Genomic DNA, 26,533 nt, shown 5'->3' with positions numbered 1-26,533 from the left:
ATGAACAATAAGACACTCTGGAGTAGGGTGGAACTTTCTATGACGTCTGTTCAACTGTAGGCTAAAAGTTGGGTTTGAACATGGGTTTGATCAGGAAGCCATCAAAGTATTTGAGAAGGCATCATTAAATGAGAGCAAAGGCTTACATTATGCTGATCCAGGCTGTATAATTGCCAGTGGAACATTTGTTTTAGTCTCAGTAGCGGACAGCTGTAACTCATGGTTGCCCTCTAAACCACCATTGTGAAAAAGGCAATTTCTTCAGATAGAGATGCATGTGGTGCGTCCTTCTACCTCACGGGACGCATCAAGCTCACTAGTGTTTATGTAAATCAACGTATGAGCCATTATCAGAGTAAAGATTATGGAGGAAACCAGCCTTCTCACAAACATCATCGTTATCATCAATATCCTGGTGCACCCTGCTCTGGCAAAGAATCAGAGTCAGAACCAAAAAAGGTAATGGAGCTTCAGCTGATTGCTGCAATGAGGCAGAAGCACAAGGACACAATCAGAGTACAGGACAACATGCTGCACTTTTATAATCTCACAGCATGACATCAGTCAAGGTTGAGTCAAGGTTGGTTTGGGATTTGACCTGAGAGGTGGCACCAAATCATTCCCTAGCACCAGTGGCACTGAGGTGTCAGGAACAGACAATTTCAAGTTAGTATGGATACAGTAGTGAGTTCTAAGAGGACACACTGTGCCAAGGAAGGACCCACCAATGGTAACCAGACTTAAGGCCTTTGCAGTTCTATGGGGCCAAAAGGCACACTAGAGCGAGCTGGAAGGGCACTGAAAATTTGCAGCAGGATCTCTTTGAAGGGCTCGATCTGCGGCAGGGTAAACTGCGACCTAGGAAACTTGGGGGATGTTGAGAACCAACTAAGGAATCACATCTGCAGCTGGTGGCCTTGATGGAGTGTGACCAACATCCTGTCGCTCTTGTGATATCTCTTTCGAGTAACAGTACTGGGATGGGTTCAAATCCCATTTCACTTTTTTATACCTGCGGTTGATATTACTAGAGGACTTTGAGCAGGAAGTGGAGTGGTGACGAAAAAAACACCGGTCTCAAATGGCTTGGGGTGCATTTGGGTGCACGTCTGAAGACCAGACACCAAAGGCACACCTCATGCGGGTCTGTGACCTACACCTGCTTCCTGGAGTTGCTGCACTTCTGGGGAAGTATGGAATCGGTGCAGAGATGCATGAAACCGCCAAGCAGAGGACAGGAGCACTACTAAACAAATTTTCCAGGTACAACCTGGAGCCTAAGGGATGTTCTAAGGTGAGGGATCGTTGGTTTAAAGTATCCTTCAAAAAACATTTAAAAAATACAATATTTAAAATTCTATTTATGCCCCAAATCTACAGCATAAATATGTAAAATATATTTAACAGATACTTCCGCATGAGACTTGATATGTTATATGGTACACCAAAAGAACATCCTCTACAATACTTCTGGCCAAAGTGTTTTCTGTTGCTATAGTCAAAAATATGAAGATGCTCAAAAGTGTATAATGCACTGAAAGAGAAAATCACAATGAATGTTGCTGGAAAATCAGATCCCCAGTTTTTCACTTACCAATATGAACTAATGTTTTATCGTACTGATTTCACAAGTGATGTACTAAACAACTTTTCACTTTGACTGAACTGTTGGCTATCTCGATAATCTATACTGTCAAGTTAAACAATCTGAATCCCCAGGCTAACTTATTCAGCAGCAATCATTTTCACAGAATGCTTGAATTTCCCCAATCAGCAGTGCAGTTTTCTATAAAAGCCTATTTAAACAGAGGTCTTGTGAATGGATTATAAGGGATGTCACATTAGAGCGACTAAGACTGTGTTGAGTTCCCACAGAAGGGATAACTCAGCACTGGCAGAAATGTTTGAAAGAACAAGTTACTTACTGTCAGTAGCGCTTCCTGGTAGAGACTACTTAACAGCAAATTCCTCACTTTTTGAATATTGACTCAGCCCTCAGATTGGCTCTAGACATTTTTGATCAGTACTCCTGCACACCAGCTGATCCACATCAACGCTGTTCCACGTAAGATGTGACATGCATGGGCCTATGTAGGTGCCACACATGCACACCATTGGTTGCTTTCTAACCCATCCACAATTGCAGACACAGAGGCAAAATTAGATTGTTTGTGATTAGTATCTCACCTGGGACCTTTGTAGGTGGAAAACAGTCTAGTTCACAGAACGAGGAGAACAGGAGGGCCGGTGAGGAATCCTAAATAGAGCTTCTACCAGAAAGATTGCTACCGAAGTAGCTTATTCTTCTGACAGACATCTGACCGCAGGTTTCTCGCCTTTTAAATACATACCCAAGCAGTAACCTCCCAGGTGGTGGGTCTGTGAACAGACTCAGGCCAAAAAAGCCTGCAGGACTAAGTGGGCAAAACGCCCATCCAGATGGGCCTGGCTGCCCAGACAGCAGTGGTTCATGAATGTATGGAGCTACACCCACATACTGCCTTGCAAATACCCAGAACAGGCACTCTACTTGCCAATGCAGTAATAGCAGCCATGGCTCTGGTAGAACAAGCCTGCATGTCTTCAGCGGGCTGCTTGTTCGGAAATGAAGTATACGATCCAGGGAGATATAGTCCTCTTCTCCACAGTCCTGCATTTTTTAGCCCTTGTAAATCCAATAAAGATTTGGCAGTCCATCCAGTGTTCTCTGCTGTGGTAGCACCCATTTTCGGATCCAAATGGTGGTGTTTCTCCTCTTCCTTATAACGGTGAGCCAGAGCAAAAAAAGCTGGAAGGGTGATATTCTGCCAGACATGAAAGGGGGGTCACGAACTTCGGAAGGAAAGAGGCTTGAGTCAAAAGAACCAGCTTGTTTTGGTAGAAAGTGCTGTACGACAGGTTTATAGAAAGGACCCGTAACTCACAAACCCACGTCACCGATGTTATGGCGACAAGGAAGACTGTCTTCAGGGGAAGGAGTTTGAGAGAACAACTCTAGATGTTCTAAGTGAACACAATTGAGGAATGTAAAGACTAAATTTAAATCCCATTGGGGGCGCAGAAAATGAGAACCGGAACATAGTGTAGCATTACAACTGGTGATCTGAACAAGAGTTGGTCTGGCAATCATAAAAAAGCCAAAGGTGCCAACAGGTACCCTTTTAACAATGGTCAAAGGAACGCATTGCTAGGCTTGAAACAACACAAACAGCAATATGTCGGACAGCTTAGCATGGAGTGGGTTGATCTGTTTAGAAGGGTTCCGGGACACAAACGTATCCCAACAGCAGGTGTATGAAGATTTGGATGAGGAACGCCTGGCCCACAAGATGAGAAACAACTTTGGAACGAAGGTAGAATGTACTCAACTCAATCTCCACGAATCGAGATGCAAGTTGCACAGGTTGAGGTGCAGAATCTGCTCTGCTGTTGTGACAGAAGATCCTCCCCGGAGAGGCAGTCTGATAGGAGGACAGATGATTATACCCAGGAGTTCGGGTACCATATTCTCTGTGTCCTATCTGGGCCACTAGGATGACTTGGGACTGGTCCTGATCTGCTACAGAACCTGGGGTAGAAGAGTTATTAAAGGAAAAGCATACAGGATTCCAGAGTTCCACTTGATACAGAACGCCTCTCCAAACAAGTGACACCTTGGAAACTCCACCATGCAAAAGTGCTGTCATTGCAAATTCCTGGCAATGTAGGAAAGATCGAGACAGGGTTTTCCCCATTCCTAGAAAAAAACCCTCTGCTACCATCAGAGGGAACTGCTATTTGCGATCCCCAAGGCATCAATGGTTTACTTGCTCTGCTCTTACCTTCAAGGAACTCGCTAGGTGATGCATCACCAGAAACATTCCATGACAGTCTAGCTACGTCCAAAGACACAAAGCCACGCCCTGCTTCTCGCAGTATTACATGGCAGTGGTGATGTCTGTAAGCATCTACACCAACTTCCATTTGTTGGTTGGAAGGAAAGCTTTCAACGGCAAAAGGGTGGAGCTGTGACTCTGCTGGAGACGAGATAACTGATCTCCTTACTATTCCAAACGGCTTTCACAATACAATATTAATACATTTGTCACCACTGGTACTCTTGGTGAGGAAAAGGAGAGGGGTCTGCCACTGACCCAATTGCAGCACCACTACAGATCCCTTGAAGGCTTCTCCAAAATCTGGACCAGTTGGGAAAGATTCTCCTGATCCTGTGCCCATAGGTACTTTGGATCCCACTTCATAGCCTGCAAATGCCATCTAGAATGCCTGACCAGCAGGATGCAGGAGTCCATAAGTCCCAACAGCCTCAGAGTCATCCTCACTAAGATCCAAGATGGCAGTTGTAACGTACAAGTTACTTACCTTTGGTAACGATATATCTGGTTGAGATATATTCTAGTTGCAGATTACTTACCTTTGAATTTCCCCAGGCGGCAGACTGGATCCGGAGAATTTTTCTTTGAGCAGTACCTCCGCGCGCCGTTAGGTGGCGTCGGCTGACTCCGCGGGCGGCATCGTCACCATGATGACGTCGCGGTCGTATAAAGGCGCCACCCTGGTGCGTTAATGTCAGTTCTTTTCCTTCCGCGCCAGCCTACCAGCAAATCCAGAGAAGAGCTAACCAAGTCATTTTATGACCAACTGTGACATTTTGTCAAATTCGTTTCTGACAAGTTTTGATGCGTCGAGGGATGTCCCATAAGACCGGATTTAAGCCCTGCGACTCCTGTCACTGCATGATGTCGGTGACGGATCTGCACCTTGTGTGACTCTGGTGTTTGGAGCGCGACCACAACCCAAAGTCGTGATCCGAGTGTCAGGCCATGAACCCGAAAGCTTTGAGGGAGTGGTCCCTGAAGCTCATGGCGGCCCCACACTTGCGTCTGCGTTGTTCCAGGTCCCGTTCGAGAGGAAGGAGACCAGTTGCAGAGTCACCGCCATTTTTCTTCATCCAAGGTATCTGGACATTCGGGTAGGAAGAAGGCGGCAAATTCTTCAACTTTACTCCGTGTTTTGCACAATGTAATGCGGGAAGAGCGTCGACGCACTAGTCCACCATCTTCAGAGCATCGGTCTGGGTCTGCTCCGCGCCTCCCCGAATGCTTGGTGAACGTATGTAGGGACGTCCACGTTGTGGCCTGATAGATATCCAGGACTGGAACTCAGCATGTTAAGGCTGTGGTAGCAGCAGTTCCTCTGGTAGAATGAGCGTGCAAACCCTCAGGGGGTTGCTTTTTCGACAAAGCATATCACATCTTGATGCACAGGACTACCCATTGTGAGATCGTCCTCTACTGCACCGCCTTCTCTTTCTTCGAACCCACGTATCCCACAAAGAGTTGATCGTCCACCCAGAAATCTTTGGTACGATCTAGATAGAACGCCAATGCTCTCTTTGGATCCAAGCGGTGGAGTCTGCGTTAAAAGTAGGCAAGGTGATAGATTGGCCTACGTGAAAAGGCGTTACCACTTTGGAAAGAAAGGAAGCCCTAGTACGAAGCACCACTTTGTCAGGATGCACTGCTAGGAATGGTGGCTTCAAAGAAAGAGCCTGGAGCTCACTTACTCTGCGAGCAGAGGTGATGGCAATCAAGAAAGCTGTTTTAAGGGTTAAGAGCCATAAAGGATAGTTGTGGAGAGGCTCGAAAGGGGTGCACATGAAGTACGTGAAGACCAAGTTCAAATCCATCTGGGGCATGACGAACGGGATGGGAGGAAACATATGAGTGAGGCCTTTAAGAAACCTCCCAACAATGGGAGATTTGAAAAGAGAAGGTTGGTCTGGTAGCCTTAAGAAAGCAGAGATAGCAGACAAATATTCCTTGAGGGTGCCCAGGGTAGAGCCCTGCTGGGCAAGAGAGAGAATAAAGAGGAGAATCTCTGATAGACGTGCAGAGAGAGATCAACAGATTTGTTGGTACACCATCCCACAAATTTCTTCAAACGACAGGCGTATACCGTTTTTGTGGAGGGATGCCTGGCTGCCAAGATGACATTACAGACTTTGGGTGAAGGTCAAAAGCAGTCAACTTTCGCTGCTCAATCTCCACGCAAGGAGGTGGAGATTGGACAGGTTTGGGTGGATAACCGTCCCCTGCTGCTGCGACAGAAGATCCTCCTGAAGGGGCAGTCTAATCGGAGGATCGATGGCCATGCTCAAGAGCATGGGATATTAGATTCTTAATGCCCAGTCCGGAGCTATCAAGATTACTTGGGACCGGTCTTGCCTGAGCTTCTTCGTACAGGAGATCTGAGTTCCAGTTGTGACGAAAAGCGTCACCGAGCGAGTGCCGCCTTGGGAACTTCAACACGAAAAACAACTGACCTAGGGCATTCTCTGTGGAGGCGAACAGATCTAACCAAGGCTCTCCCCACTACAGAAAGAGACCTTGCGCCACCTCGGGATGGTGACGCCATCTGTGATCAACTACGCATCGAAGGCTGAGTTTGTCTGCTCTGGCGTTCAGAGAGCCCGCCAGATGTTGAACCACCAGGGAAATGCCGTGGCCTTCCAGCCATGTCCAAAAGCAAAGAGCCTCTTGACAACGGGTCCATGACCCCACTCCACCCTGCTTGTTGCAATACCACATGGCGGTGGTGTTGTCGGTGAACACCTGCACCACTTGACCTTTGAGAGAGGGAAGGAATGCTTTCAATGCAAGTCGGATCGCCTGGAGCTCCAAAAGACTGATGTGGAGCCTGGACTCCGCCAGAGACCAGAGGCTTCTGATCTCCACCTCTCCCATGTGGCCGCTCCATCCCAGGAATGATGCATCTGTCACTACTGTGAGATCTGGTTTGGGAAGGGAGAGGGATCTGCCATTGACAGAATTTGGATTCGACAATCACCACTGCAGGTCTTTCGCAGTTCCCTCCGAGATCTGAACCATGTCTGGCAGATTCCACTGATGCTGCGTCCACTGGAACTTCAGGTCCCACTGCAGAGCCCGCATATGCCATCTGGCATGTTGGACCAGCAGGATGCAGGACACCATGAGGCCCAGCAGCCTCAGAGTCATTCTCATCAAAATCCAGGATAGAAGCTGAAACATCGTTATAATAGCCCGAATATCCTGGATTCGCTGTTCGGGAGGATACGCCCAAAACTGCACTGCGTCCATGTAGGAAAATGGCTCCTTGTTGCAGTTACACCCCCCCACTTTTTGCCTGATATTGCTGCTGACTTGACTGAGAAGTGTGCTGGGATCTTGCTAACCAGGCCCCAGCACCAGTGTTCTTTCACTAAAAATGTACCATTGTTTCCACAATTGCCACACCCCTGGCACACAGATAAGTCCCTTGTAAAAGGTACCAGTGGTACCAAGTGCCCTGTGACCAGGGAAGGTCCCTAAGGGTGGCAGCATGTTTTGTGCCACCCTAAGTGACCCCTCACCTAACACATGCACACTGCCACTGTGGATTGTGTGTGCTGGTGGGGAGAAAAAGGCAAAGTCAATATGGCATTCCCCTCAGGATGCCATGCACATAAAATACTGCCTGTGGCATAGCAAAGTCACCCCTCTAGCAGGCCTTAAAGCCCTAAGGCAGGGTGCACTATACCACAGGTGAGGGCATAGCTGCATGAGCAATATGCCCCTACAGTGTCTAAGTCCATTCTTAGACATTGTAAGTGCAGTGTGGCCATATTAAGTATATGGCCTGGGAGTTTGTCAAAACGAACATCACAGCTCCATAATGGCTACACTGAATACTGGGAAGTCTGTTATCAAACTTCTCAGAATAATAAACCCACACTGATGCCAGTGCTGGATTTATTACAAAATGCACACAGGGGGCATCTTAGAGAGGTCCCCTGTATTTTACCCAATCCTTCAGTACAGGACTGACTGGTCTGTGCCAGCCTGCCACTGAGGGACGAGTTTCTGACCTCCTGAAAGCCTTTGTGCTCTCTGAGACCAGAAACAAAGCCTGCACTGGGTGGAAGTGCTTAACAGCTCCCCCCTGCAGGAACTGTAACACCTAGCAGTGAGCCTCAAAGGCTCAGTCTTCGTGTTACAATGCCCCAGGGCACTCTAACTAGTAGAGATGCCCGCCCCCTGGATACAGCCCCCACTATTGGCGGCAAGTCTGGGGAGATAATGAGAAAAACAAGGAGGAGTCACCCCCTCAGCCAGGTCCACCCCTAAGGTGACCAAAGCTGAAGTAACCCTCTCCTTGGAAAATCCTCCATCTTGTTTGGGAGGATTTAGCCCAATAGGGATAGGGATCTGCCTCCCTCCCCAAAGGGAGGAGGCACACGGAGGGTGTAGCCACCCTAAGGGACAGAAGCCATTGGCTACTGCCCTTTAGCCCTAACACACCCCTAAATTTAATATTTAGGGATGATCCTGAACCCAGGAAATCAGATTAACTGACGAGCTGAACAAGATGAAGGACTGCTGACCTGAAAACCCCACAGAGAAGACTGAGACGATAACTGCTTTGGCCCCAGCCCTACCGGCCTGTGACCAGATTCAAAGAACCTGCAACAGCGGCGCATCCAGCGGGACCAGCAACCTCTGCTGACTCAGAGGACTGCCCTGCAACCCAAAGGACCAAGAAACTCCAGTGGACAGCAGCTCTGTTCAAAGCAACAAGAAGAAACCATCTTTAAAGGGACTCCAGCCTCATTCCTGAAGTGTGAGTCCCCAACACTCCGCACCCGACGCTCCCGGCCCGTGTCCAGAGAAACCAACACTGCAGCAGGGACCCCCAGGCGACTCCCACGGCGTGTCCACCCTGAGACAACCTCCCTGCACCCCCACAGTGACACCTTCAGAGAGAATCCCCCTTACTGCGACTGCCCAGTAACAAAGAATCCGATGCCTGGAAGAAGCACTGCACCCGCAGCCCCCAGGCCCGAGAGGAACCTACTACCGGTGCAGGAGTGACCAGCAGGCGGCCCTCATCTTTGCCCAGTTGGTGGCTGGCCCAAGGAGCCCTCCCTGTGCCCTGTCTGCATCGCCAGAGTGACACCGAGGTCCCTCTATTGATTTCAAAGCAAAACCCAATACCTTCTTTGCACACTGCACCCGGCTGCCCCTGTACCACTGAGGGTGTATTTTGTGTGCCTGTTTGGGACCTTCCCAGTGCTCTACAAAACCCCCCTGGTTTGCTCCCCGAGGACGCAGGTACTTACCTGCTAGCAGACTGGAACCGGAGCACACCTAGTCTCCATAGGTGCCTATGTTATTTGGGCCCCTCTTTAACCTCTGGACCTGACAAGCCCTGTGTTGCCGGTTCTGGGTGTTTGGGGTTGATTTGAACCCCCAACAGTGGGCTGCCTTTGCCCCGAAGACTGAACATGTAAGTGCTTTACTTACCTGACAAACTAACCTTTCTTAACTCCCCCAGGAACTGTTGAATGTTGCACTGTGTCCACTTTTAAAATAGCTTATTGCCATTTCATGCCAAACTGTGTACACTACTGTTTTACTTCAAAGTCGTATATTTACCTATGCCAAGTACCTTACAATTTATGCATTTACTTGAATTCTGAATCTTGTGGTTCTAAAATAAGTTAAGCAAAGAATATTTTTCAATATAAAAAACCTATTGGCCTGGAGTTAAGTCGATGAGTGTGTGTTCTCATTCATTGCCAGTGTGTGTACAACAAAAGCTTAACACTACCCTCTGATAAGCCTACTGCTCGACCACAGTACCACAAACAGAGCCATAGTATTATCTAATTTTCAACCTCTAAGGGGAACCCTTAGACTCTGTGCATACTGTCTCTCACTTTGAGATAGTAAATACAGAGCCAACTTCCTACAGTCCAGAACAGCTCCGATGAGAGGGAGTCAGGTGTGACTTCGGCATATTGATAGTGAACCCCAGCGAATGCAGGAGGTTCACAGTAGCCTGGAGGTGGGGGACGACTTTCTGGGGCGTGTCCACCTTCAACAGCCAGTAGTCGAGGTAGGGGAAAACTGGGACCCCTAACCTGCACAAATGAGCTGCAACCACTACCACCACTTTCGGGAACACCCGAGGGGCACTGGTAAGGCCAAATGGGAGCACTGTGAACTGAAAGTGCTTGTGAGCTCCCACGAATCGTAGGTAGCATCTGTGGGCAGACAGGACGGGAATATGGAAATGGGCGTCCTGCAAGTCCAACACTACCATCCAGTCTCCAGGTAAGAAAGGACCTGAGCCAGGGTTAACATCTTGAACTTCTCCTTCTTGAGGAAGAGGTTGAGGGACCGTAGGTCTAGGATAGGGCGAAGAAACCTGTCCTTTTTGGGCACCAGCAAGTAGCGGGAATAGCAACCACGACCTACTTGTGGCACAGGGACCCTCTCTATGGCCCCTTGGCCAGGAGAGCCTTGACTTCCTCGCGGAGAAGTGCCAAATGATCCTCCGACAGGTGATCGAATGATAGTGGCATGGCTGGAGGAAAGTCTCGAAGGGGAGGAAGCAGCCCCTTCGGACGATTTGTAGAACCCACCTGTCCTTGGTAATGGATTCCCAGTGGGGCAGATGATGGCGAAGTCTGCCACCAACTGGTCCCGGATGTCCCAATGGACTAGGAAGGTTTTGAGGCAGAGGATGGGGCGTGAGTGGACTGGGCGGCCCCCTGACTCATGAGCTCGGTGGATCCCGCGTCCGTGCAGGGGCTGTGAAGCATGCGTGGGTCGACGACCTGGTGGAAATGGACGCGGTTTGAAGCGGCTGTGAGGCCAAGGGACATCCGTAAGTGCTTTGTTGAAGGGAAGAAGGGGTTCCGAGTTGGAGGCCCCAGGCTGAAGCACTTCAGTCCAGTGGTAAGGCCTGACCTCCACAGAAGGTAGCACGAAGTTCAAAACCTCAGCCATCCTTCGCACCACCATAGAATAAGACGCTCCCTCCTCTGTAGCCACGGTACGGGGAGAGAACATGCCAGTGTCAGGGGAGGTATCCAACCCACTGGCATCACCCAAATCCTGTACCCAGTCCAGTTCAGGTTCAAGCTGGTCTTCTAAAGAGTCCAGCGACACCTCTACACTTTCCCTGTATCCTTACCTATAGTAATAGGTTTCAGGATCAACCCTGGGCACAGCAGAGCCCATGGAAAACTGAATCAGTGTCGAGCGACGGCATTCTGGCTCCGGGTCGTCAGGAATGAGTATAGGACCGACGTCAATTGTGGGCCCAATTGGTGCCATGAGCGTCGACGTCTCACCCGACGCCGGGTAAGGTTGCATTGGTACGACCGGCGTCGGGACGGATCCGGAAGTGGATACTGAGGTGCCCTCCGGAGTCGGGACCGAAGTCGCCAACATTTAACTCGAGGGGGCCCTCACCGACTCCCCTGGGCCCAAAGGCGCAGAGGAAGGGTCGGGCTGCCCAAATATGAGGCGCATGACCTCATTGAACTTCTTTACTTGGGCAGGGGTAACCCCGGCTCTCAGAAGTTCAGGGAGGCACGGAGCGGTCCCAGACTGAGGCTCCTAAGACTGAGGCCCAGAGCATCAACGCTCTTCTCACATCACATTGTGCGAGCGAAGTCGAAGAACGTGCCGCCTTCTTCTTTTTACCCGAATGTCCAGATGGCGTGGACGAAGAAGAATGGTGGTGACTCCGCGACCGGTCTCCTTCCTCTCGAACAGGACCGGGAACAACGCGAACTCGATTGTGGGGCCGTCATGAGCTTCAGGGACCGCTGCCTCAAAGCTTTCGGGTTCATGGCCCAACACTCGGAGCACGACTTCGAGCTGTGGTCGCGCTCCAAACACCAGAGGCACACGACGTGCGGATCCGTCACCTACATCATGCGGTGACAGGAGTCGCAGGGCTTAAATACAGTCTTACGAGACATCCCTCGACGCATCAAAAATCGTCAAAAACGAATTGGACTAAATGTCGCAGTTAGTCAAAACATGACTGGTGTAGCTCTTCTCCGTATCTGCGCCTAGACTGGTGCGTAAAGAAAAGAACTGGCATCAGTGCGCCAGGGTGGCGTCTATATACATTCGCAATGTCATCATGGTAACCACGACGCCCGCAGAGTCGACCAACGCCACCTAGCAGGGGTACTGCTCGAAAAATAATTCTCCGGATCCAGTCGCCTGGGGAAATTCAAAGGTAAGGAATCTGCAACTAGAAGTCTCTATCAGTTATAGGGAACATAGCCCCAATGTTCTGGACTCTCTGTTCCGGGGCATAAAGCAAAACTGCACTGTTCACAGAATGGCTCAAATGAAGGGGAGCGTCTGTGATGGAGTCAGGTGTGACTTCAGCTCGTTGACAGTGTACCCAAAAAATGGTAACCGGTTCGTCATTGTCTGGAGGGTAGTAACGACTGCCTAGGGTGAGCCCGCCTTTAAAAGCCAGTCATCAAGGTAGGGGAAGAGTGGGACCCCTGACCTCTGAAAGTGTGCTGCAACCACCAAATGCGTGGAGGCCTTACTGTTTTGAAAGCGCTCCAGGGATGAATCTGCTTTATCCTCAAAAAGACGGGAACAGTTAAATTGCACATCCGAAACAGCTGAGTAGGAAGTTTCTGATGTTGGAGCTATTGCTGCCAAAGTGTAATCTTGCTCTCAGATGGTTTGTGCCAGAACCCCTGTGCTGTGATGAATGGCTGAGAGATGTCTCAGAGTGGTTGGTAGCTGAAGAAACATGTATGAAGCATATGCAAATGGATGAGAAAGTGGGGGATGACTTGAGGGCATGGGCAGCCATGCTACAGGCATTGCCGGAACTCCCCTTCACTGTTGCCCGACCCCCGTTGAGATGATTACTGGGAGGTCACAGTGTCAAGCAGAAATGTTGAGGCCAAACCTGGTATAGATAATGACTGCCTCCGCTTGCGGGACAGTCTGCTTACCCTGGGTGCACACTAGTAGGAGCAGGGTGAGTGGGGGCTGTTGGCAAATGTTGAAAAGCTGGGAATATACATGACTTGAATGATCAATTTGAAGTATTGAATAAGTTACTTACCTTCGGTAACGCATTATTTGGTAGAGACAGGATCCAGCCGCAGACTCCTTATTTTAGAAACTTCCCCAGGAGTGAACCTGGAACCAGAAACCTTTTCCCCATAGTACGTCTGCGCGCCGGTAGAGGAAATCACGTGTCTCTGTATCAAAGCTGTCTACTGGATGTGATGTCAGCGGAGTCCATATAACCCCCTCACCGATGCGCTGATGTCAGTTTCTTCCATGAATATTGTCCACACTCAAAACGTGGAGCCACGCATAGAAACTGCCTATCGAAACAGTGTGCTTTGAACAAAAGACACTGTTGTGTCAATTAATCACCGAATTCTAGGTGCTGATTTTCATTATGAAATCTTCCGAGACTAAAGAGGACTCAGTTTAAAGAGCCAGGACTATCATTAACGAATCTGCAGCTAAATCCTGTCTATACCAGATAATGCGTTACTGAAAGTAAGTAACTTGTTCATCTGATAGAGACATCTAGTCACAGATTCCTTACTTTAGAATCAGATCCCAAAGCACAGTAACCTGGAGGAGGGACTGTGAACTGAGACCTTCAAAAAAGTCTTGAAGTATCACAAAACCGGTCTAGAACAAGAGAAAAAGACCAGACAATATTAAGAATTAAGTTGAGTAATAATACACTCTATGACATCAAAACCTGTCAAAGGAACCACAGGTAAAATAAAACCATAAGACATGAAAAGCATGGGAATAAGCTCATCCATGTTAGTATGTCAAATGTATATCAGAAGTGACCCAACTGTAGGAAGCTGGCCCAGTGTGTGGTGGACACCTATGGTGTCACACCTTATACTAGGTCCAAGTAAACCTTAATTATTTAGTGTCACAGGGTTTAGATAGCCAGGGCTCTCTAGAGTAGCTGTAGTGAGCAGCCAAGACGTATCTAAAAGGCATGTGAAGCACTTGCAATACCACAGTAGTCAGACTGTAACTTAACACACATGAAAGGAACCACACAGTGTTGTAAAAATAAAGGTACTTTATTATAGGCACACCAAACTACACTACCATTGGTATACCTCCCTCTAGAGGTATGAAGACACAAAATATACTCAGGTAAGTATGCAGGAAAAGCATAAATTAGCAAGGGCCCTATTGGGGGGGCATATAATAAATAAATGGAATGCAAAAAAGGTGCCCCCCACCAGAGTGCATCGAGTAGTTAGACCAGGGCTGGGGGAGAGTGGAACCCCAAAAGGTAAGTACCTAGAAGATCCCCAGCGAGACGTAAGTTACCTGGTTTTCCCATAGGCTAACAAGGGGACGTCGTGGCTGGAGAATGCAGAAGCAGGACAGGACCACTGGAACCCAAGGGTGGCTTCCAGGTGAGGAGGGCCTGAAAATGAAGGGGGCAGAGTCCAATCCACGCAGGAGTGTCTAGGTGGGGTAGGAGACAATGTCCATCCTTCTGTAGCTTAAGATCTGGAACAACGGTGATGGATGAAGTTCAGCTGCGGGGTCCAGGAGCTGCAGAGGAGTCCCAGAAGTCACCTACATGCTGTCCCTCGACGGTCCTCAGATTCCAGACCAGTCAGTGGTCAGGAGGACCATCAACAAGCACAGGCAAATGCAAAAGAAGCTGTTGGAGGTTTTGCAGAGCTTTAGAGGACCATCAAGGTGCTAGGGACTAGACCCGTAGAGGGGAGTCCGGGTTGACCCCCAGAAGGCAGGAGAGCCAGCAGAAGCAGTCAGAGCCCCCACAAGCAATCCACTGGCAGCAGACATAGTGAGTCACAGTAAGGCCCAGTCAGCACTCAGGATGTGGAGTCCCAGGACGCTGAAGCCGGAGAGAGGAGACTGTCCTTGCAGAGGTAGGGTGCTGGGGGCCACGGCTACTTGGAGCCTGAACATGCCTCAGAGCAGGAGTCAACAAGCCTTAGTTGGTGCAACAGTTAAAGTGCAGAGGGATTCTGTCCCAGTGGAAGAGACAAGGGCTCACCATCTCCCACATTGGACAGTAGGCATAGAGGACCAAGGGGACCCCTCAGAACTACCACCTGTTTTGCAGAATCTTTGCAGATCCGTAAGACAGAAGATCCCACCAGCCGGATGTCGTTGCCTTAGGTGCCTGTGGATGCAGGGGAGTGACTCCTTCACTCCAAGGGAGATTCCTTCTGGCTTCTTGGTGTAGCTGAAGTCTTGCTGACCCCAGAGGATGCACAGCCGTGGAGATGTTGCAGAGTGTAGACAGGAGCTGTGGAAACAATGTTGCAAGGAGAGGTTGTCTCAGGCAGTGGAGTCTTGTTCGGTTCCTGTGCAGCCTAGCAGCAGTTCCGGAGGCCAGGAGCAGATGTCACTGCAGAGAGGTCCTGGTAAAGTCTTGCACGACAAATCTGAGAACCCCACCCTAAAGGGAGTGCCTAAATAGCACAAAAAGGGTGTTTGGTCACTCTCTGGGGAGACCACCTATCAGGAGGGGTCACTGATGTCGGCTACCTGGCCTACCCAGTCAGATGCTCCCAGAGGCCTCTGCCCATCTTGGTTCCCAGATGGCAGAACCAAGTGGCCAACTGGAGGAGCTCTGGGCACCACCCTAGAGGTGGAGACAGGGGAGTGGACACTCCCCTTTTCTTTGTGTGTTTCCTGCCAGAGCAGGGACTAGTGGTCCCTGGAGTAGTGCAAACTGGATTATTCCAGGAGGGCACCAAATGTGCCCTTCAAAGCAGTCCGGTGGCGTGAGGAGGCTACCTCCCCCCATCCCAATAACACCTATTTACAAAAGAGAGGAGGTTGCACCCCTCTCCTACAGGAAATTCTTTGTTCTGCTGTCCCCTGCTCTAGCTGGTCAAGTAGCAGGAGGGCAGAACCGTGTCTGTGGGCTGTCTGCAGAACCTGGAATACTGCTAGGAGCAGAACTAGGGGATCCCAAAAGGAACCCCCAAAGTGCACAGAATCAGGCCACCAATACTGCTATCAGTATTGAGGTATGAATCCGACATGTTTGATACCAAACATGCCCAGGTTCGGTGTTACCATTATGTAGCTGGACCACAGGTAGTGACCAATGGCTAGCACATAGCTAAAATAGCCTCCCCGCACTTACGAAGCCCAGGGAACTGGCGTTCATAGGGGCACCTCTGCTCATGCAGGGGTGTCCATACACACAGGGACCTGTACCCTGCCTTCTGGGCTGAAAGGGCTTACCAAAGGGGTGACTTACAGTGACCTGGTGCAGTGACCAGCAGTGAAAGGGTGCATGCACCTTTTCACGCAGGCTGCAAATGGCCGTCCTGCAGACACAGTTTGCATGGGCTCCCATAGGTGGCATAATATATGCTGCAGCCTGTGGGGGACCCCTGCAGTGCCAATGCCCTGGGTATCTAAGTAACATCTACCAGGGACTTACAGGGGTACACCAGTATGCCAATTGAGGGGTGTAAGAAGTACCAAGTCAACCAAATTTAGTGGAGAGAGCACGATCATTGGGGTCCTTAAAAACAGTCTAAGAACATTGACATCAGGCAAAAAGTGAGGGTAACCATACCAGAAAGAGGGGACTTTCGTACACCAACAACATTGACCATTTCTAACCAGACGAAAACTGGTATAGTACAAGAGGATTAGACCATGCATTCGTAAGACTATCTAAGAGAGTATACATCCTTGTTAGTAAAGGAACTGTGTAAAGAACCATAGTAAAAAAAGAGTTAACAGCATGAAGATCGTATCACCCATGATCAATATCATAAAAAAAAAAAATCCCTAGACCCAAACTGGTCTAGAGCAAAGCAAAAAGCATAATAATGTAGGTGAGCCTGTCGTAGTTGGACTCTCGCTTCTAGGCGAGACTGCTGGTTTAGGGATGACAGCACTTTTGTTTGTAGGCGACTAAGCCAGTCCTACAAGTCGCACCTGTCAGCCCAACCCTCCCAGTTTACAAGCAGTACCTCACCAAAAACCCAAACAGTAAAAGGTGATTTCTGGTAGCCTTACGCATGGCCTTTAGAGTGTGACATCTCAGGGGAGTTGTGGTGGAACGGAAGTTATCCTTTTCTCGCGTTAGCAATAAGTCTCAGTCACACACAGGCAATAAAATAGATGCAGGAGAGTTATCAATATATCTATTGAAAAGGCTGCAACCTACAATAAAATGCATTGATTAGGATAATGCATAATAAAAGAAACATGACTGTAAAGATGAGTTGTGCATACCAAAAGAGCCCCATCATCTTTTAATAACATGAAATGTAAAATCCCTAGCATAGAGAACCTAATCCCTAACCTAATGAAAGGTAGGTGTGATAAACCAAATCTGCCAGTACCATGTCCAGGAGTAACCCTAGTTACTTTGGAATTAAGTCTAGGTCAGACTCTGTGGTGACACGAAGGCTGGGTCTTCATCAAGGCGACGTGCAACATAGATGATGTTGATTGCATCTGGTAGGAAACCCTCTGATAATCTTGTCTGTGTTAGATGTATTTATACAGATCTTGTAGGACCCCTGACACAGATATGCTCCAAAACAATAGATAAGGAGGCAGGCTTGTGGCGGCAATTATGTAAATAATTCCCACCAAACATACATTATGTTCCTGTCACACATAAGTGGGAAAGGGACATGATGTGAATACGTACGTACATCACTTAATTGTGACGCTGATAGAGGCGCCTTCACAGAGTGGCACTGATAACATAACTCAAAACATTGCTCTAACTCTAAACAGAGGCAGCCATCTTAAAATAAATAATAAAATAAATAGGCTAAGACAGAGCAGGCTAAGTTGATGAAAAATCACTGGGTGACAGGGGCACAGGCCTGCAGGTCAGAAGGCTAAGCCCATTAAAACTAAACAGGATCCACTACAAGCCTTAACATTTTTCCCCGACCTAAGACCTGTGGAAGGAACCACATTAAAAAATATGGAACAAGGAAAAACCGTGTTAAGATGACCAATCGGTGTTAGAGGTGAATTAACAGGATGAATATTAAACTACTTGCTCTCCTAAGGTGATGCAAACCCATGCACAAGCATCTCATCAAAACTGTGGAAAGGACCACAGCAAGGATATCACAAAAATAAGGAAAATATGATTAAAAAGCCCTACCCCTGACCGGAGGACAGTATTACCAAATGAAGTGATGAATATAAATGTATTTGTTCTGATATGTAGATCAAAACTACATGTACAACCCTGATGTAACAGAGCAGCAAGCATGCTACTGAACAATACCTCTTACCATGTAAGGGTATATCGTACCAGCAACCCCATGTCTTGAATAATATACTGACACTCCTATGGCGTGTTTGATATTACAAGTTCCCTATAAGGGATACTCGACCTTATGAATACAAGAGCTCACCTTCTGCAGAGGGAGCAACTCTGTGCCCAAATGAAGGTGTAATAGCCCACGGAATTCCCTTTTTTTTTTTTATAATTCTTTTTATTAAACAACAAAACAGCCACTGTACATTATAGCAGACGGCAATAAAAGTCCCATCGTAAAGCTGTTACATAGGAAATCATAGCTGTAATCAGAGCGATTATCTAGATTCCAAGGTCAGACATGTCAGTCGGGTAAACATCCGCCTCCGCCTCCCCCCTCCCTCCCCCGGCCGTCAATAAGACAGGTACATCACTATCCCATACCCCCGGTTCGCCAGCAACCAGCCCACCACTAGTCACCCCATGCGTCTGTAGGCCCCCCCAACTTCCCCATATTTTCTCCCACTTCTTGGGGCAGCCCCTGCTTCTGAAAATTACTTTTTCTGCGCTGCAGCACCAGTCCAGATCAGTCTCCCATCCCAGAATACTTGCCGAAGATTCAGCACCCCATGCCCGTGCTATGTTACGTTTGTCAACCATTGCAGTGATAGCCAACCATAGGGCTTGATGTTTCCGCCAATGTTCCTCCCCTGCCACATTTAGCAGAAACAGCTTGGGGTCCAACGAGACCTCCCTCCCCAGCACCCAGGCCACAACCTCGGCGATCCCAGTCCAATATGTCTGTATGACTGGGCAGGTCCAGAGTATATGATAGAAAAAATAAGGAACCTTGACTGTGTAAATAAACATAAATGCTCATCAGGCATACAAAACAGTACTCTACTTAGATTAAGGTACATACCTTGAAGGTATCAACTCTTGAGCACCCGCTCTTCTTCAGAGTTAAGTAAAGAACATTGCCTTTATATCAGGTTCAAAAAGAAATAGCTAAGAAGTTGTCACTAACAAGCATGACGTGGAGAACTACCACTTTCACACCAAGTAATAAAGAATAATAATAAATGTTGCCTTGAAACATTAGGCATGAAATTTCCTGCATAGGATTGTAGGATAATATCCCAATACTTAATACTTAACAGTTTATGGAAAAATAACGCATGACGAAAACAAGAACATCTACTGGGTGCCACCATTAGGTGGAACAGAGATAAAACAGAAAAAGTCTCACGGCACTGCCAAAGCATGGCTCATCTACTAGTGCAAGAGGTATTATCTAAACCAAAGGATAGAGAGGAACCAAGCTAATTTGTTATTCCACCCCTGTCAGGAAAACTCCTTAAAGCTGGGTCAGCCTCTGCACCAAATAAACGGGCACCATCAAAAGGCATGTCAATTAATATGGCTTGAACTGCCTCTGAAAATCCAGATGTTCGTAACCATGCATCACCACGTAGTGCCACTGAAGAGGCCATGGCCAACCCACAGAGTCTGCAGCATCCATACCGCAGTGAATGATTTGTTTAGCTACCTGCTGGCCATCTTGAATCACAGGGGCAAGAGTGTCCCTGATATCACCTGGAATCGTAGATAAGATGTTTGTCAATGAGTTCCATAATGAATGTGAAAACCATCCCAGAACACAAGATGTTTTCACAGAATTTAAGGCAGAACTTATGGAGGGAAAAGCATGTTTTCTATAAACATCCAGATGCACGCAAACTTCAGGTGGTTGCTTCTTAGCAATGGTGAGGCAGATTTTAATGTAGACTATCACCCATTGTGAGATGGCTTGGTTCTACACTCCTGACCCTTCTTTGCACTCACATAACCAACAAAGAGTTGATCATCCAACCTGGAGCCCTTTTGTACTATCAAGGTAGAACAGCAATGGTCTTTTTGGGTCCAGGCAGTGGAGTGTCTCCTCTTCCAGTGGGCTGTGGGGATGCATTAAAAGTAGGCAAGCTGATGGATTGGTCTACCTGAAAGGAGGTGACTGCTTTTGGCAAAAAGGATGCCCAAGTGGAAAACACCACTTTGTCAGGATGGATGGAAAGGTAGGGAGGCCTAGATGACAATGCCTGCAGCTCACTCAGCTTGCAGGCAGATGTATTGGCCATAGGGAAGGTAGTCTTTAATGTTAGAAGCTTCAAAGGACAACTGTGGAGAGGTTCAAAATGAGTGCACATTAGGAATGCCAGAACCAAATTCAAATCCCATTAGGGGCATAATGAATGGGGAAGAGGAAACATGTGTGTAAGACCTTTAAGGAACCCATTAAAAATAGAAGACTTAAACAAAGATTGTTGATCAGGCAACCTAAAAAACGCAGAAATAGCAGATAAATAACCATTTAGAGTGCCCATAGCGGAGTCCTCCTGGCCCAGCTTCAGAGAGAGGAGAGGGGAGGAGAGGGGGGCAACAGACTTATATGTGCCACAAATTTATTCCAACAACAGGCATATACCATTTTGGTGGAGGGACGCCTGGGTGCCAAGATTACGTTAGGGACTTCAGGCAGAAGGTCAAAAGCTGTCAACTGTCACCGCTCAATCCCCACGCAAGAAGGCAGAGGGCTTGACAGGGTCTGTTGGAGAAACCTCCCCGGCTGCTTCAACAGAAGATCCTCCCAAAGGGGCAATCTGATCGAAAGATCGATGGCCATGCTCAATAGCTTGGGATACCAGTTTCTCTGATCCCAGTCCGGTGCCACAAGAATGACTTGGGTTTGTCATTCTTGAGAACTACGGAAAGAAGTGGTAAGGGCGAAAAAGTGTACAGGAGGCCTTAGTTCCAATTGAGACAAAAAGCATTGCAGAGCGGTTGCTGCCTTGGAAACTCCAACACACAATATTTAGACATTTCTCGTTCTGTGCGGAGACAAACAGATATAACCAAGGCTCTCTCCACTGCTGAAAAAGACCTTGCGCCACCTTTGAATGGAGGCGGTATTCGTGATCAACTGTCAAAGGAGTTTTTTTGCCCTGGCGTTCAGAGAGCCCACTGGACGTTGAACCACCAGGGATATGATCTGTTGTTCCAGCCATCTCCAGAGGCACAGAGTCTCCTGACAAACGGTCCATGCCCCTCCACCCCCAGCCCCCTCTTGATAAAGTACTACATGGCAGTGGTGTTGTCTGTGAACACTTGCACTACCTTTACCTTGAGAGAGGGAAGAAATGGTTTCAATGCTAGTAGTACAGCAGTCCTGTGCTCCACTCTAACAGGAATGTGTCTCTGTCAGACAGCTTTCAGGAAACTATAGTGTATAAACGTTTTGACATTGTGTGTTCTTGGTGGTAGTGAAAAGATCTAGCCAGGGTTCTTCCCAATGCTGGAAGATAGTGGGTGGCACCACAAACTGTAACCACTATTCATGCTACACCAGGAACTGCCCACTGAGTTGGTCTGCCCTGGCCTTTAAAGGTTCTGCCAGATGTTTCACAACCAGGGAAATGTCCTGGTGCACCAGCAAGGTCCAGAGGTGAAGAGCCTCCTGGCACAGGACCCAGAAACCCACCCTGCCCTGCTTGTTGCAGCACCATACAGTGTTTGTGTTGTCCGTTTGCACCCGAACCAGCCTCCTTCTGATGGATGGTAGGCGGGCCGTCAGCTCTAACCTAATGGCCTGACATTCTAACAGGTTGATGTGGAGACAGATCTCCGCAGGAGGTCAGAGTCCCCTAATCTCCACCTCTCCTAGATGATCTTCCCTTCCCAGCAATGACAAACATCTCACTACCAACAGCTCTGAGTGAGGCAGGGAAAGGGTTCTGCTCTTGGTCCAACTGCATTGAGCCACTGTAGTGAAATGTGTGTTTTGACCACTGACTTCGTGTTGCACCACTTTGCACCTGGCTTAGCTGTCCAGTGTTCACCAGTTACATAGTCCATTTTGTATTCAGTTTAGCCTTAGCTTCATTCTGCCTATTGACTTTATCGTAGCATTAGACACTGCCATGTTAAAAGGTGCCAGTGATTTTTCACGTTGTACACTATGCATTCTGTCTTGTTTTCGTACTTTTTTCTCACCAAGGGCTTTGGCTGATAAAAATGTACTCAGACGGCAGGGAACGGCCTCGCTTTGACTTGATGTATTGGGATTGTGGCCAAATCCTAACTTGTTATTTTTAAAGCATACCGAAAATTAGCCAGCATGTTTTAATACTTCTTGCGCAAGCAGGAAAGATTTTTGCATAAAGCTCCTTCTTCAGTTTTTTTAAGATACTATAAAAGAGACCCAGATAAACAGTAGGAGATTCAGAAACCTCAATCAGGATTCTAGACTTTGGATGCCTGATCTCTCTTTCTCGCACTCAAACGGGTCATTGTCTTGCTGGCAGGAGAAAGATGAAACACCTGACAGGCCCTAGGGTAATGCATTTTTATTCATTATTTGCTTTGCATTATAACATAGATACATATATTTGCTGTGTATATTGCAGTGGAGAATCATTCGTGTATGTTTTCATTTCATTGTTGTGACTATTTTTAAACATGTGCTTTCAACATGCTAATCTCCTTTTAGGAACCTTGCGTAGTGAAATAATAAATGTTTTCTTTGGACTAAGGAGCGCATTCCAGAGATTGTTGTCAGTGCATGAGTGTATCAGCTCGGTCATTAGTAAAAAAGCAAAACAGCCACCACAGTAGGCCTTTTGCAGTCCCTCCGAAACCTGGATGGAATTCAAAAGGGATCACTGATGCTGGGCCCACTGAGACTTAAGGTTCCACGGCAGAGCTTGCATATGCCCACCTGGCACAGAAGACAAGCAGGATGCCAAGAAGTGTCAGAGCCATTCTCACCAAGACACAGGACTGAAGCAGAAACACTGGGATCATAGCGTGAACGTTATTGACTCATTGTGATAGAGGAAGGCCCAAAATTGCACTGTATCCAGGATCGCTCTAATGAAAGAGTGCCTGCAAAGGACTCTGGTGTGACATCTTATATGACAGACTGTGAAGCCCAAATTCAACTGTCAGTTGTTGAGGTAATGAGAATACTGGGATACTCAACTTCTGAAGGTGTGCAGAGACCATTTCTGTTACTTTCGTGAACACCCGAGGTGTACTGGTGAGGCTGAAGGAGAGCACTGCGAATTGAAAATGCCCCTGGCCCACCCTGAACCACAAGTAGCATATGTGGGACTGTAGGAAGGGTACATGGAAGTAGGAGGTCTACAGGGTCGAAGACACCATCCAATCATCTGAATTTAAGGTAGACAGAACCTGGGACAGCATATCTAAAATCGGATGAAGACCTCAATTGTTCATTGGCAAAAGGAAATAACAGGAGCAACAATTGAGCCCTACTTCCAGTCCAGGAACCCTTCTTATGCATGCTTTGGATAAAAGAGCTTGCACTTCATAGCACAAGATGGACACATTCTTATCTGTCCTCTGAGAGATGTTATAATGTGGGTGGAAGATGCAGTGGATTAATAAGGAATGACAGGGTATAGCCTTGTTGGATGATCTGGAGGACCCCCCTGTTAAATGTTATGTTTTCCCTTTTGCATGAAATCTCTCCTCATCCCTCTTAAAGGGTAGTTATTTAGCACAAAGCGCAAACTAAAGCGGCTTGGAGGCAGATACAGGTGAAGAAGGGGGTGTGGTGATAACTGATAAATGGGAATGTTGCTCCTCCAGATGGCCTTAGTGTTGTCTGCTTGATTTCCACCCTCAACAGCAAAAGGTCTTTTGTACTTCCCATTTAGCCTTCTTGAGATTCCGCTTTGACATTAACTCACCACAAGACTTAAGCCTTCAGTTACAGTAACAGGTCTGGGCCCTCATCTTCAAGTACTACTTTCTTCTAAGCGTTTCTCATAGTTCGGTGACATCCAGCTTGGCTTGACATTCCCAGATCACCTTGTGGTTCATAAGGATGCACTCCTTACAGGACTTGGAATTGTGCACCGAATTCAAGCACCAGAGGAAGACCCAGTGGGGTTCTGTCACAGACATATGTTTCAAGTCTTAAACCCTGTAATTTCAGGAGGGGACTTAATTCTATGCACAAAAAAATAATTTTAAAATGACAAGAAAAATGTTGGGAGAGAAGCTCTGGATCTACATACGAAAGGAACTAAGTCAGCACACAGGGGTGCCACTTATATGTGGCTCATTTAATTACTCCTGGTGGGAACAAAGTTGGCATGTAGCTGCAGGGCACCACTTACCTGCTTGCAGTAGCAACAATGTTTAATTCTTCCAGATCCAGTCTGGCATCTGGGGGCATTCTAAAGGTGATGAATCTGTGATTACTAGTATCCATCCGAAATGGAAGTTACAGAAACTGAGAAGTAGAAGTGATAGAAGTAGAGAGCAGGCAAGGTAAGAGCAAATTTCAGAAGTTGAGGGGACACCAACAATGGTGTAGTTTTGGGAGAGTGTTCTATCAGTTATGCTGGCTGTGGCATAAGATGCCCACATGGCACATCTTTGGCATTCTAGAAATTACTATGGATCTTCTTGGCATACTGTGACCACTCTGTTAAGTATTGTGGCACTTCCCAAAGTAGTTCTCTACTGTATATTGTGAGCACTGCATGAGCAGTGTAGAGGGCCTGGTATTATTAAGTGGCTCTCATTGACATTCAGTGATAAAATCGAAGGCATCAGGCTGGCCAATCCTTGGCTTAATGAAAGCTACAACATCTGGGTGGATATATGTTGCATATTGTTACCACCGTTGCTATTATAGTTACCATCTCTGACATGATAGTGAACTTTACCCATGGTTTCTGCTGCACACTGGGAGCAAGACTGTTATTTGGTAGCTACCACTAGCCTCCTGTTGGCAATCCTTTTATGATTGTGACACAGTGGAATGTGATTCAGCCTTCTGTACAAATTATTATTTGCAGAAAACAGTAGACTGTATCTGGAACTAAATCAGTAGATTTACTAAATATAACATGCTGCTATGTTGGTGTCAAATCATTATATTACAGAAGGAAGGTCAGGAGGGAGAGAACAAGTGGCTTTGGCAGTAAAGACTGAAAAGATCATGCTATCCATGTGTCCATAAAGGAGGAACAGAATGAAGGTAAAAACACAGCTTGCTAGCGACCATGCAAAAAATAAGTAAATCACTGAAAGGCTGTGTCACTGACTCGAATGCTAGCTAGGTGAGTAAGTAGATTGGGCATGAGCCACTGTGTCAAAGGCAGTGAGAGATCCAAGAGGATGGGGGCTGCTTCAACATCAGCATCAAATATTAGATGAATGTGATTGACAGCAGATACTGAAACACTTTCTGTGCCAAGCGTAGGATGGAAATCCAACTGCTCTACAATCGAAGTAAGTTGCTGTTTTCACAAAGCTCTCAATAATTCTGTTGGCAAAAGGTAGCAGTGGTACGAGCAAGCAATTGCTGAAGTTTTACTTAATTTTTTTTTATTGTTAGGAAAGGAACTATTTGTGCCTTTTTTGCAAACATCTGGTAAAGATGACAAAACAGACAGAATGGAAGTTAGAAGCATTTGCGTTACTTTAATCAAGCAACAGTCCAAAGGCGAACTAATAGAAATGGTGCAGAGTATCACAAATATGTTGTCTGAGAAACCAGCCTAATAGAAGTAAGGGAAGCGGTATCCAAGTTTTGTCCTGCTTAGTAGAGCCGGGTGCTATAAATGTAGTAGACCAAGAATAAGTAGAGAAGGTGGTGAATCATTTTTACATTTTTAAATGAAGTGTTACAGTTGAGAGGAAAAAAGCAATTATGGCACAACTGTCAAGATGCCTTCAGTTTATTAACACCAAAGTAAAGGTGGCATTGGAGAATAAAATGAGTGTGATTTCAGGAAATGTCATGCTGACATTTGGAAACAAAATGATTGCTTTTTCATGTTGTATTTTAAGCAGATACTTAAAATATATGTCATGGTGAACTGGGGAAACAATGTTGATAGTGTTTTTTTCCTGTCAAAGGGAACGTGCAGCTTAGGCTAATATTTTATTTTTCATGCACAGCTACTCCCATCTCTATACTGGTAAAGCTATTCATGTCTCACGTCAGTGACTATAGGATGAGCATAACCCTACGGATTTCACTCCTGTCTCAACCTGTGTGGTGGCTCCTGTGAAAGAACCTATGAGATTAGGCTTAGCAGACTGTGGCCCTCATTCCAACCTGAGGGCAACGGAAGCACCGCCAACAGGCTGGCGGTGCTTCCAGGGCCATTCTGACCGCGGCGGTAAAGCCGCGGTCAGAAAAGGGGATCCGGCGGTTTCCCGCCGGATTTCCCCTGGCCCGGAGAATCCTCCATGGCGGCGCTGCATGCAGCGCCGCCATGGGGATTCCGACCCCCTTCCCGCCAGCCTGTTTCTGGCGGTTTACACCGCCAGAACCAGGATGGCGGGAACGGGTGTCGTGGGGCCCCTGGGGGCCCCTGCACTGCCCATGCCACTGGCATGG

The 26,533-nt window shown here is 47.4% G+C and overlaps 1 protein-coding gene across 4 annotated transcripts in view; it reads right to left on the bottom strand.

Annotated features, from left to right (window-relative positions):
• Positions 1-26,533, bottom strand: part of UBR3 (ubiquitin protein ligase E3 component n-recognin 3) — a 1,605,611-nt gene that overhangs the window by 428,608 nt on the left and 1,150,470 nt on the right. The gene's annotated exons all lie outside the window — the stretch shown is intronic.

This window comes from Pleurodeles waltl, chromosome 3_1 (genome assembly GCF_031143425.1).
Source record: "Pleurodeles waltl isolate 20211129_DDA chromosome 3_1, aPleWal1.hap1.20221129, whole genome shotgun sequence".
NCBI lineage: Eukaryota > Metazoa > Chordata > Amphibia > Caudata > Salamandridae > Pleurodeles > Pleurodeles waltl.
Note: the sequence above shows the minus strand (reverse complement) of the source record. Positions and strands in the feature narration are given on the sequence as shown.